This window comes from Myodes glareolus, chromosome 5 (genome assembly GCF_982192425.1).
Source record: "Myodes glareolus chromosome 5, mMyoGla1.1, whole genome shotgun sequence".
NCBI lineage: Eukaryota > Metazoa > Chordata > Mammalia > Rodentia > Cricetidae > Myodes > Myodes glareolus.
In genome coordinates, this window is record NC_142030.1 from 26,814,841 (window position 1) to 26,827,848 (window position 13,008).

Genomic DNA, 13,008 nt, shown 5'->3' on the forward strand with positions numbered 1-13,008 from the left:
TTTCCTCAACTTTAGAAAATGTGTGATGGAGGAGAAGTCAGCCCTGGGAGAGAGAGTTATCCCTCTTGTGGTGGAAAATACTTTGCTTCTGTGAGCAAGCTATAAAATGTGTGCGTACTTGGGATTACATGTTATGTATGTGCATATTTAAATAGGTGAATAGATGTGTCTATAAATAAAAAGCCAGAGCTTAAGAGTTTCTTCTGGGGCTTTGCTCACAGCCTGTGTGTGGTGGTTCAAATGAGACTAGCCCTCGGATGCTCACATGTGAATAGCTGGTTTCCAGCTGGGAGAACTGTCTGGGGAGGATTAGGCGGAGTGGCCTGGTTGCTGTCTGTGCTGTGGGCTTAGTGTGCTTTCTGCTTTCTGTTTGTGGTTTAGGACTTGGGCTCTAACTGTTCACAGACTAACTTTCTGAAAGCAAAAGCTCACTCAAGCTGTTTGATAAGTTGCATGGTCACAGTGTTTGACCATGGTAAGAACAAAGTAACTGAAGACACTTTGCTAACTCACGCACCGTTACTTTTATGACAATGTGATTTCAATGCCTGATTTTATAAATGTATCCCTAGTTTTGAGGGGTTACAGTAGGAGCCTTCCCAAGGCCTCTAGCATTATATACTGTGTAGCGTGCCATGGGTTTGTGACGAGACAGTTTCTCCTCTTATGACATGACCTGTTATGGTTTTCCCCTGTGATGTTACCAAATTACTTTTAAAATTTCTAGGAGCAAGTTTTACTCTTGGCAAAATGATCCATCTGTATGTTTTAAAAATGGAAGTAGTGCTAAAAACAAAAGCGGCAGTCTCCAGGGGTCTCCTTACCCAAGAATTCTAAAGACCTTGTTCTAGGTACTCATTACATAAAATTATTTATATAATACTATTTCTTGGTTCATAGCGTTACTTGTCATCATTGGGTCATCGTCTGCCGGCTCATATTCAAAATTTAGCTTTCGGTTTCATTTTGTTCCTTTTGGGGGATATCCCCTTTAGAGGTCTCTGCCATTCTTTTCCAGTCTGGACTCAGGATTCTCTAGGACCACATGCTATATTCCTAGGACTCCCTGCCATCATCCTGAGAAGTCCTTTTGTCTCTCTGTGTATAGTTTCCTCTGGTATCTATTAATTGTTTTGCTATCTTGTTGATATATTCTTCAGTAGTTTTCTGAAAAATTATATATTAGAGACAAAATTTTAGATTGCGCAATTTTATTATTGGAAATTATGATTTAAAAACACCTTTTAATCTTTTTAATCTGGCGTATAACTAACTATACACATGCACAAACATATACAAAGTAAATGTTACCATGAAAGCCAACATTCTACATGCCAACTAAAAAATCAAGTAAGAATTTAAAAAGTTCTTTCAATATTTCATATCAAAATAGTATTTTTAGTTTGCCATGGGGGCATTTTTAAAATACTTCTGCTATTATTTGTAAAGGGGCTTCTAAGTCATGGAGGCTACACCACAGTCATAACCTCTGTCCTGAAGCTGCATTGCCTCTGATCTTCCCTAAGAGTTACTGAGGGCATTGCTTAAATACTGGAGGAACGATGGTGAGCAGCCTCCATTCTTCCAAATGGACCACTTCATCTTGGTTCATCTTTGTGTGGAGAACCAGATGGGTTGGTGGGGATACTTTGCAGCAAGAAGCCCCTTCCAGGTTGCATGTCCATCACTGTTGGAGCAGGCTTGGTGACTGTATGCAAGGCTTGCTGAAGACCCATCACAAGCAGGACAGCAGAATCCTCCCACTGGCCAAAAATCAAAATTCCAGTGTAGGTGGCCACGTTGTTGTTTCATGGAGATTTCTTTCCTGCCTTGCAGATATGGTTCAAAGACAACACAGGCCCTTCCTTTCACGGGAAGCCACCGGACCAGTCTCCCTAAGTACCATTCTCATAGCAACTTAATGATATGCTCTGCAGTTCTCCACTGGCTGTTTTCGGAGAGTTTGGGTCTGCCATGGTGGGGAAGGCAAAGTGCGGCATCTCAGTCCGCGGCCATGGGATCACATGACAGAAGCTGCTCACATCCCAGCCAGGTGGGAGAGGTGCATCAAGCTTCACTTGCCTTTAAACCTGAAGAATTTGCTTTTGGGTTGCTACTTTAAAACTTTGTGTAGTTACCATTGAAAGGGTAAAGTATCTTCTATTATTTCTTAGAGATCCTTTAAGACTTTTTGAGAGTGCATACCACATCCCGGGTTTTTCTAGGATGAGTTCATCCACTGACATGTATTGTGTCCATTGTACTTTGCTTAGTCATTCCTACGACACTCCTTTGCACCCGACCTCCCTTCCCTCTGCATAGCTCCCCCAAAGAGTTGCCCTTCTATTTTTCAGGTCACATATGATCTTATACATACATGTATATGTGACCACTTTATTTAGATTTTCTGGTATCCTCTCCCTTCACTTTCTGGTTTTATTTCCCCCATATACTACATAATTTATTGCTTGCTGTATTTATCGTCTGTTTTCTTCTACTAGGATGAATGCTCTATGAAGAGAGGGGTTTCTGTTTGTTTATTTCTCAGTCCCATTTACCCAGAACAGCACCATTCCATAAGGATGTATTGAATGAACTGTGTGTATGTGTGCGCGCGCTTGCGTGCATGTGTATGCGTGTGTTTGCAACACTTTGCTGTTAGAGATCCCCGCATGTTGGCATCTGTGGGTGTTGCTCATCCACCACTCACGGTCTTCAGAAAGGAACCATCTAGTCTCCTGCCCAGGGTTTCCGGGAGCCTGACTGCCATCATGTTTTAGTAGAGCTAAAGTTCATTTTATCTCCACTGAGCTCCATGCCTTCTTACACTGCCCTCCATGTCTGAAGCCACCGTCTTCCATATTTGGACAGTTCTGGTTCAATTTCATCAGAAACAGTCCATCTGTCCTGTGGGAAGGGGAAGAAGTTTAATCTGGCAGGTGGAGGTTGGGACCTCAGGATTTCCCACGGCCTCTGGCCCATCTCTTTTTTCTATCTCATACTTGTATTTCCTCTTTCTTCTAGAGTTCTTGGGGACAACTTAGCTTTTATTCTACAGGCAACTCCTTTTGTATGCCTTAGGTTTGACCTTTCTCTCTTCTGTTGAGCCATTCCTCTTTTTTCCATCTACTTACTGACTTCGTGTGACATTTCTGTCTTTTTCTTCCATGTTTTGGAGAGAGTTTTGCGCGGGAAAGAAGGGTCATCTGATTACTGAAATCGCCAAAGAAGGCCGTTTTTACCCAGATGTTTAGCATCTCCTTTGGGATAGGCTGAAAGTCTAAAAATACTCATGACAAGTGGAAAACCTTATCAGAGGAAGTGGGTATTAGGATGAGGATCCCAGAGCCCTGAGTGTTAAGTGGGACCAGAGGAGGAGCTGGGGAGAGCCCCCGAGGCCAATATTTCACATTGCTCATGCCCTTTTTGGCTGTGTAATTGCCATTTATGACTTTGTCTTAAGGGACTAACCAAAAACTTGGCAAAAATAAAGATGCAATCATTGTTAAAATGAGAAAAACCAGGGATGGAGGGGGCAGATGGCTTAGTGATTAACAGTATCTGCTGGTCTTTCAGAGGCGGTGAGTTCAGTTCCCAGCTCCCATCCCAGGTGGGTCACAACCAGCCTCAGAGGATTTGATGCTTTGGCTTTCTCTGGCACCAGCACACACACGTGTGTTTGTGCACATGCACAGACACACACAAATTAAAGTAAAAATAAACTTTTAAAAATAGCGTAGAGAAACCTTAGCAAAAGAAAAATATGTATCCATTGGAATATTATGCAGACATTAAAAGATGTTTTTTGAAGATACTTTTGAAAAGCGAAAGACAAAGCAGTGATTTTCCCGAGGTAGCTTTTCATGAGAACATTACTGTGAACATATACTTAAATATCATTTCAATGTTCAAAGTAAAAATAAACTTAACAAGAAAGATAATTGTGGCATTCAGAAGGAGCTGGTTTGGCTACTTTAGCTTTGCTATGCAGACAAGCTGCTCACCAAAGCTTCTCCAGGAAAGAGTATGCTAGCCTCACTATGTGCATGAACAAGGGAAGTTTCTTAGCCAGTTTTGAACTACCGAATTCAAACTATGAGCCAGAATGTGGCTTCTTGTTCCCATCAACTGTATCCATCCAGTGAAGTTAAGTATATATCACTAAAAATAATACTCATGAGAAAGTCCCTTCTGTTCACAAGCATATTTTAATAGAGTTTTTGATATTCGTTTGATAGCATGCACTTATTTGAAGAAGTACAGCAGAATGAAGTCTGCGAACTCATGAAAAGTTTTGAAGGTTGGAACCATTTCAACAGACTGTGTGACCATGACTTAATACTGCTTAATGACGTTAGAAATGCTCATGATACATTAGATAATAAAGACAACATGACTGCACAGTTTTATCGTAAAAACTATGGTAGGTGCTAATTTAACCCATTTGAAACTATTTTTAAGGTCCACTTAAAACGAAGTGTTACATCCATCAGAAAGTACCGTTTTGTGGTTTATAAATCAATTCAAAAGGCAATGTCTGCTTTCTCTCCGAGGCACCTATTTCGTCTGCAGATAGAAGTGCAAGTAAATTGAGCCGTCACTCCCTTTCAAAGAAACCAATTACCTTTCCTTCTGTCTCTTTGGTAAAGTTACAGGCCTCCAGTTTTCCAAAATAATCTTTGTACGTACTTTAAAAAGACAACCTTTTCTAATACGTTGCCAAGATTTTTTATTTTTATTTTTTTTTCAAAAGAACTATTCTTGACCAAGTTTGGAAACGCGCATAGTGTTCATGCCACATAAAACCAGTGTGTTCATTTTATAGGAAAGTCCTCGGGGTGTGGGATTTTGAGAGCACAAAGATGCCATGGGCTGCGGCTGGTTTCTAACATGAGGAGGAGGTTAGTGAAAATTACACGCTTAGTGAAGGTGCTGGATTTTGTACTTCACTACACAAAGGAGGTGTTGGGAAATGCCAGGGCTTGACAAGCAGCCATCGCAAGGAATTTTACCGCGTGCACACATGTGACGCTTTGTAAACATTAGACCCTTGGGCAAAGCAATAGTGGAACTGTAGGCAGACATTGAAGTGGGGTATGTGTCCCTTAACTCTTTTGTTCTTTTTCTCCTCCCAGGAAAATTCCACATCCCCTGGAAACGGGGAGGCTGAATATTTGCTGTTTAACCCCAGAGGCTTCTCAAACATGCATATACCAGCCCTTCATATGTGCCCATGTGTCATCTCTCTGAGACTTTTTTGGTTTATATTGGGGACTGAACCCGGGGTACTTGTACATGCTAAGCACATGCTTAGCATATGTCCCTCAGCCCTCTCATACATATTTACCGAGCATCTGTTTATATAAGGTGAGCGTGAGACACACAGCCTAAGGCGCTTCTGGCGGAATGAGCAGTTGCGGGCGCTTTAGGACCTTCTGTGTGGCAGAGGTAGGCAAGGGAGCACGGTGGCCTACATCTTAAAGACTAACATCTGTTCTGGTCATTTAACTTTTTGGGTTGTTTTCTTTTTTTGTGAGTTTTTATAGTTAGCATGAATTGTTTCTTATATTCTCCAGGAAGCTGTGACTATCAGACAAAAATGTAGCAACCAGACTTCCTTGGTTGAGAAATTTGGGGCTCTACTACTGAAAGCTGGAGCAGAACTTTCCCTGGGTTTCTGCAGGATGGGAGGATTTGTCAAAAAAAATATTAGAAGCAGACACTTTGAGTAAAGATGGATTAATTAAAAATAGACCAGGACTGTCAGTTTTTTAAAATCTATTTTAAACATTCAAGGTGTTTTTTTATTCAGATAAGTTTTACTGGCCTAAGTCAAATATCTGAATCTAGTCACTTTGGAGGCCTTTTGGTCCCAGCTTTTAATTCTCTGCCTTGCCTTTGGTAGGCTTAGCATCTCATTAGTAATCTTTTATTTTTTTTTTTTGACATTTATTTAGCGCGTATGCATGTATGTGCACGCCAAGGCATGTGGAAGTCAGAGGACAGTCTGTGGGAGTCCTCCCTCTGCCTGTGGGTTTTGGGGACTCAGGCTCAGCCACAGAACACTGTCTGCAGTGCCATCTTACCAGCCCCTCTTTAGTATTCTCGTGTCTATGTGGCAGAGGCTGCAGCTACTTGAGGCAGGAGGTTTGGATGACAGTCGTGTTTCTGTAAGTCCTAATTCACTGTTTGTAATCCACTGCTGTGTGTTATTGTGGTGTTTTTTACTGTACATAAAAAGTCTTACAGGGACATGATGAGTTAATCATGGAAAACAAAGACTTTGAACATTTTCTTGCCATCATTCTTCAGCATATGTATACATACATACGTACATACATACATACATACATATAAATATGTAGATACACACACACATCTTTGGACTGGATTGTATTTGAAGGTTTGATTTTAAAAGTTGCTGTTGTAGTTGCTGAATTGACTTTCATTTTGTAAAACCAGAATTCAGTGAAGTTTGGTTTGGTATTGGGACAGAATTTCCTAATCAATCATTCTAGAACTCCACTGCAATAAAATACGGAGGTGGATTCATTACTGACTCAATCTGGGATCTTTATACCAGGATTTAATCCCTGAAGGCCTTAATCCAACACTAAGTACACATGGGACTTTCACTGTCCTGGTCCTTCAACCGGTGAGTCTCTTGGGAGCAGCACTGTTACATGTGTATATTTTAAGGGTTCATTCTCTTATGTATCATGTAAAGCATGATATATGTAAAGTTTTCTTCTTAAAAGTTTCTCATATGCTCTGTTTTGATCATATTCTTGCCCTCTCCTACTCAAGCAATGATATTTTTCAGTGCCTCTGGACATTAAGAGGGGATTCTGCTGGGAGGAAGGAGGAGATTCTGACGCAGTTCTGAGTCCAGCTTCATCCCCTGACAGTTGGCCTCCCGTTGGCATGCCTCCTGTCTTGCTCCTGCATGCAGATCTCACAGTCCCTGCACACATTTTCACTTCCCTCATTCCAACCCCAGCTGCAGGCAGGTTTTCACTGCTTCTGCCAAGTGCTGTATGCTAGGGCTTCTTCGTTTTTCCTCTAACAGTTAACCTCTTTCACCTGAAAGTGTTCATGACTCTCGGGGTATCGAGGTATATAAAATGGGAATAGAAATCAAACATTCACCGCTATTACTTGGTATACTTGCCATCTAAATATTATTGGTTTCAATTTTTTTTTTAAAGATTTATTTACTTCATGTGTCTGAGTGGTTTGATGGCTTGTAAATGCACCATGTCGTCCGATGCCAGGAGAAGCCAGAGAGCGAGTCAGATCCCTGGAGCTTCGGTAACAGCTGTGAGTTGTCATGTTGGTGCTGGGAACCGAACCCTGGGCCCCTGTGGGAGCAGCACTCTTAATCAATGAGCCATCTCTCTAGCCCTGTATACATATTATTATTTTACCACTTATTAAAGATTAAAGCAAATTTGCATACTAATGAGATGAATGTTTGCGCTTTCATTTTTCTTTTAACATAAGGAATTCAATCTTGGCTGAACATTTGATACTGCAGGACATAGAGCCTCTTCAGTGTTTTACAATGTTGATTAATATTTTGATTTTATAATAATAAATGCTGAGTCAATCACTTTGCATTAACATATAGTGTAAAATGGCAGAAGCATGTTTGGGACTGTTTCAGAAGTTGTTGGGAATTCTGCCTCATTCCCAAGCCAAAATTCAGTGAATGAGTTTTTGTTTTTTTTTTTTTAACAAAATGAAAGTTAAGTCAGCAACTACAACAGCAATTATTACTATTATTTTGAGACAGGGTCTCTCTGTGTAACCTTGGCTGTCCTGAAATTAGCTCTATAGACCTGGTTGGCTTTGAACTGAGAGATCTCCTTGCCTTACAATAGCAGCTTTTAAAATCTAACCCTTTAACACAATCTAGTCAAAAGATACATATGCTGAGGATTGATGGTAGAAAAATGTTCAAAGTCTTCATTTTTAATGTTTAAGTCATCATGCTTTTAGAGCAGAAAGCTATATACATGTGTACACACACACACACACACACACACACATATACACACACACAGGAAAACACTGCATTGTACAAGGTACAGCAGTCTTGACTCTGAGCCAGTGTCTTAGGCAGCATTGGTTGGCACTCACTGCCTCACTGCTGCTGTGTGGTGTGTCTGTGTGTTCCGTGCACAGTGTCCAAGCTCAGTGCTCAGAACCACGGCTGCAACAAAGCCCATGATGCAACATGGGTAAACGCTGCCAGAATTACCGGGAGGTGTTCTCGGGGTATTGAGTTCTGACGATTGTCCTGGAATCTTTTACAGTTGTCAAATTTTCGGGCCACCCACCTTCAGTTACGTGACCCCATATGGGACAGTGACCTGCAGTTTAAGGAGCAGCATTGAATCAGTGACTACTGCCCGCCTAGGTCTTATGAAGAACAAACAATTCATTGAGGATTCCTGCATTTCAATATATCTTGCAACAGTTTTAGCTTTTTCCAGGGATTGTTTTCCACCTTGCTCATCCCATTTTCCTCTCTCAGTGAGGGCATGTCTCACCAGTGCTGGGACGGCAAGAACCTATCACATGCCTGCCTGTTTTTGTAAGCCCTGGGGATTGAACTCGTCCCTCATGTGCCATCTCCCCTGTTTCATTTACTCCCTGGATTGCTCGTATGCTTCATTGTGTTATAACTAGACTCGAAGTTCTTTTAAAAAAATGTTTATCAGTTTTTGGGGTTGTGCGAAGTACAAAGTAAGGGGTTTCTTCACGGTGTCTATCTATATGTATGCCGCTATAGCTGGTTTTCCATATATATGCCGGTATAACTGGTTTTCATTTCCTCCTCTCCTTCACTAGTCTCTCCATGTCCCTCAAGCTCAGCTGCTCTTTTCCTTTGCCCAGGGAGTCTCCATTTCTTCTGTTTTAAGACCTATATTCCACTACCCTACTTTCCAGCCATGAATCTTTCCCTTAAGATCTAGTCCTCTTTTCTCAATATCCCCTTTCATGTTTTGTGAACTTCAAACATATGTGTAATCCAGACACATATAAATATGGTTTTAAAAATCAAACATACATGTAACCCAGATACATATACATATGCTTTTAAATCAAGGTTCCATATATAAGAGAAAGCCCATGCAGTTTGTCTTTCTGAGTCTGGCTTATTTTAATTAACAGAGTGCTTTCTGGTTGCATATGCTTTCCTGTAAATTTCATGATTTTATTTTTCTTTATGGCTACATAAATTTCCATAGTGTATATGTCCCATGTTTTCTTTATTTATGCATTTGTTTACCTAAGTTGTTCCATTCCCAGTATCTTGAGTCATGCAATAGCAAGTATGGTTGGACAAGCGTTCCTGAGAATCCGGATCATTACCCAAGAGTGGTAGAGCTGAGGGCTGTGGTAGTTTCTGTTTCAGACTTTTTTCTTTTTGGAGAAACTTTTATACTGATTGCGCAGTGGCTTGAGCAGCTTGCATTCTCACCTGCAGTGATCCGGAGCCCCACTTTCCCATAGCTCAGCTGCACTTGCTGCCATTTGTTTTCTTGATGATAGTCACTCTGGTTTGGTTGAGACACAAATCAAGGCAGTTTTGATTTGTATTTTCTCTGAGGACTAAGGATATTTAGCATTGTACTACATATGTGAAACCAAAATAATGGTGGTAATTAAACTCATAATTACTAGTGGGTAGGGTTGAGTGAAAGGGGAGCTATTGGTCAAGCAATACAAATTTTCTGGGTCAGAGGGATAGTTCAGCAAGTGAGGAACCTTAGAGAGACCTCTGGTGACTTGAGTTCTATTCTGGGATCCACGTGGTAGAAGAAGAGAACTTTCTTAAGTTATCCTCTAGCCTCTACATGTGGGTTATAACACACAACTGTACACACACACACACACACACACACACACAAGTGCAAAGGATGCACAAGTTCTGAAAGCATAATCGACAAGTTGGTGACTAAATTAGTGATATTATGTTGTATGTTTTTTGCTGAATGGATAGGTCTCAAGTGTTCCCATCACAACATAAAGGGCAACTAGGTGAGATGATAAATACGTCAGCTTGGTTATAGAAATCATCTTACACTGTGTGTACGTATCTGTGTGTGAATATACACACACATATTGAAGACATCACATTGTATACCTTAAATATACAGTTTTTGTTTATTAGACCCCAATAAACCTGGAAATAGAAGAAAAGATATGCTTTTGATCTTTTAAAATAGGTCAAAATGAAAACATATGCTACTTTTATAGGTCATTGCAGCAGTCTACTATAATATTTTATTAGAAGCTGCATCAATTAAAAGCAAATGTTCATTGATTGATTAGGACAACCATAGGCTGTACATTTACTCTATAAGCAACATGGTCTCAAGAATAATGGAGCTGAGAAATTCTGGTCCCTTCATTGTACTATGGTTGTTACATGCAGTGAAAGGCATTATTCACATGTTTGCAGTGGTGCGGTAACTACAATTGCTCCACTGTCAGTCAAATGAATGTGTAATACATATAGTATACAACATTCCACACTTCAATTAAATAATTAGGTTTCCTATTTATGTCTTTGCTATAGTAGAGCTTTAGTCATTATTTCCAAAACTATTCTCATTTATAATAACAAGTTTTATCACAAAGAAGAAAATTAAAGTGGGACCTGTCAAAATACTTAAAAAACCAGAATATTTAGCTTAGAACAATATTATTCATATCTACCTACTATCTATCTACCTACCTATCTATCTATATACATATATATCTATCCATATATCATCTATCTATCTATCTATCTATCTATCTATCTATCTATCTATCTATCTATCTATCATCCATCCATCCATCCATCTATCTATCTATCATCTATCTATCTATCTATCTATCTATCATCTATCTATCTATCTATCTATCATCTATCTATCTATCTATCTATCATCTATCTATCTATCTATCTATCTATCATCTATCCATCTATCTATCATCTATCTATCTATCTATCCATCCATCTATCTACATATCTATCTATCTATCTATCTATCTATCTATCTATCTATCTATCATCTATCTATCTATCTATCTATCTATCTATCTATCTATCTATCTATCATCTATCTATCATCTATCTATCTATCTATCATCTATCCATCTATCTATCATCTATCTATCTATCTATCTATCCATCCATCTATCTACATATCTATCTATCTATCTATCTATCTATCTATCCATCCATCTATCTACATATCTATCATCTATCTATCTATCTATCTATCTATCTATCTATCTATCTATCATCTATCCATCTATCTATCATCTATCTATCTATCTATCTATCCATCCATCTATCTACATATCTATCTATCTATCTATCTATCTATCTATCTATCTATCTATCTATCTATTCATCCATCTATCTATCTATTCCAACCATCTATCTCAGATGTCTTCTGTGCTGCCCAGGGTGACTTTGAATTTCAAGATCCTCTTGAGTAGTTTGAACTACTGGGATTACAGCTACCCTGCCCAGTCCCAAACAAAATAATTTCGAGATTTTTCTTTTTAAAACTGATGTGAACTTTGATTCTAAAACCTGAGCTTCCTTTCTGGTGCTCCTGCTCAATGGGGACATGATCTTGGGAGAGTTATCCAGCCTTTGGGGAGCCGAGTTTGTCCCGGAATAGGAGGAATGTGGCCCTGTGCTTGGTGAACACTGAACAGCCTTGTGGCTGCTCACACATTATTGGTGCTGTGTTTTGAATCTTGCTAAGCCTGGGAATTTGACTATGCTTTCTTTGTTTAGTGTTTACACCTGCTTTTGGTGGTTGAGGACACTCTCACAGCTGTGGGTACACTCTCTTTCGGTCACTCTGTCCTCCTGAGCGGTGTTCCCCAGGCTCCACAGTCATTGAGCCCCCTCTCCTTTCACAGAAGTGGTACTGATGTGGCTGTCTTTTTACTTCTCTCCCCTGAGGCCTCTTAAGCTGGAGGACTCATTTCATTTCCCATCGCCAGCTGGGAGAGCTTTGCAGTTCTGGTTTTTCTCTAAGTCTGCAAGGTGGTAGCTTGTTCATCTCTAGACGCAAAGCCTTATGTGTGATGTGACCCGTGCACACTGCTTGGCTTTCCTCCCCTGCACGTTCCTTTCCGTTTCTCTGTTAGTCTGCTTTTTAACCATTGCTGTCTCATCCAAAGCTCTCTCTGCTGTTAGAGCCAGTGAGTGCTGGACACAGCAGTTCTTCCAGAGTATGCCATTTATATGCTAACTCTTCTAGTTCATAGCAAACACTGCAAGGAAGCAAGAATCCAGCAATTGTCTTTTTCTCTTTCAATTATAGAAAAGAAATGTATTTCTTTGGTGTGTGTGTGTATGTGTGTGTGTGTGGGGGGGGGTGCATTCACATGCATGCAGAGGTCAGAGGACTTTGAGGGAGTTGGCGATTTTCCTCCACTGCATAGGTCCCAGGGATGAACTCCAGTCATCAAGCTCTCCACTGGACCACCTCACCCCTGGACTGTCCCACCCCTGGACAGTCCCACCCTGGACCGTCCCACCCCTGGACAGTCCCACCCCTGGACCGTCCCACCCCTGGACAGTCCCACCCCTGGACCGTCCCACCCCTGGACCGTCTCACCCCTGGACCGTCCCACCCCTGGACCGTCCCACCCCTGGACCGTCCCACCCCTGGACCGTCCCACCCCTGGACCATCTTAGCAGCCTTTTTTTTTCTACTTCTAATTACATGCACCCAGCTTGAACAAAAGGTCTGGCCGGTACTCATAGGATCATACCGAAAGCATGTGTTTTGGACAAGTTGGTTATTCATGTATGTTGGAGTCACAAGATACTTACTTTCATCTCAGTCTCCTTTCTACATGTGTGGTGCATTCAGGGACCACCTCACTTGCCTCAGTCTCCCAATTCTTTACCTGCACGGTAGGGTACAAAGACTTGCAAGCTAGGGATGTGGTTCAGTTGGTAGAGTTCTTGCCTAGTAT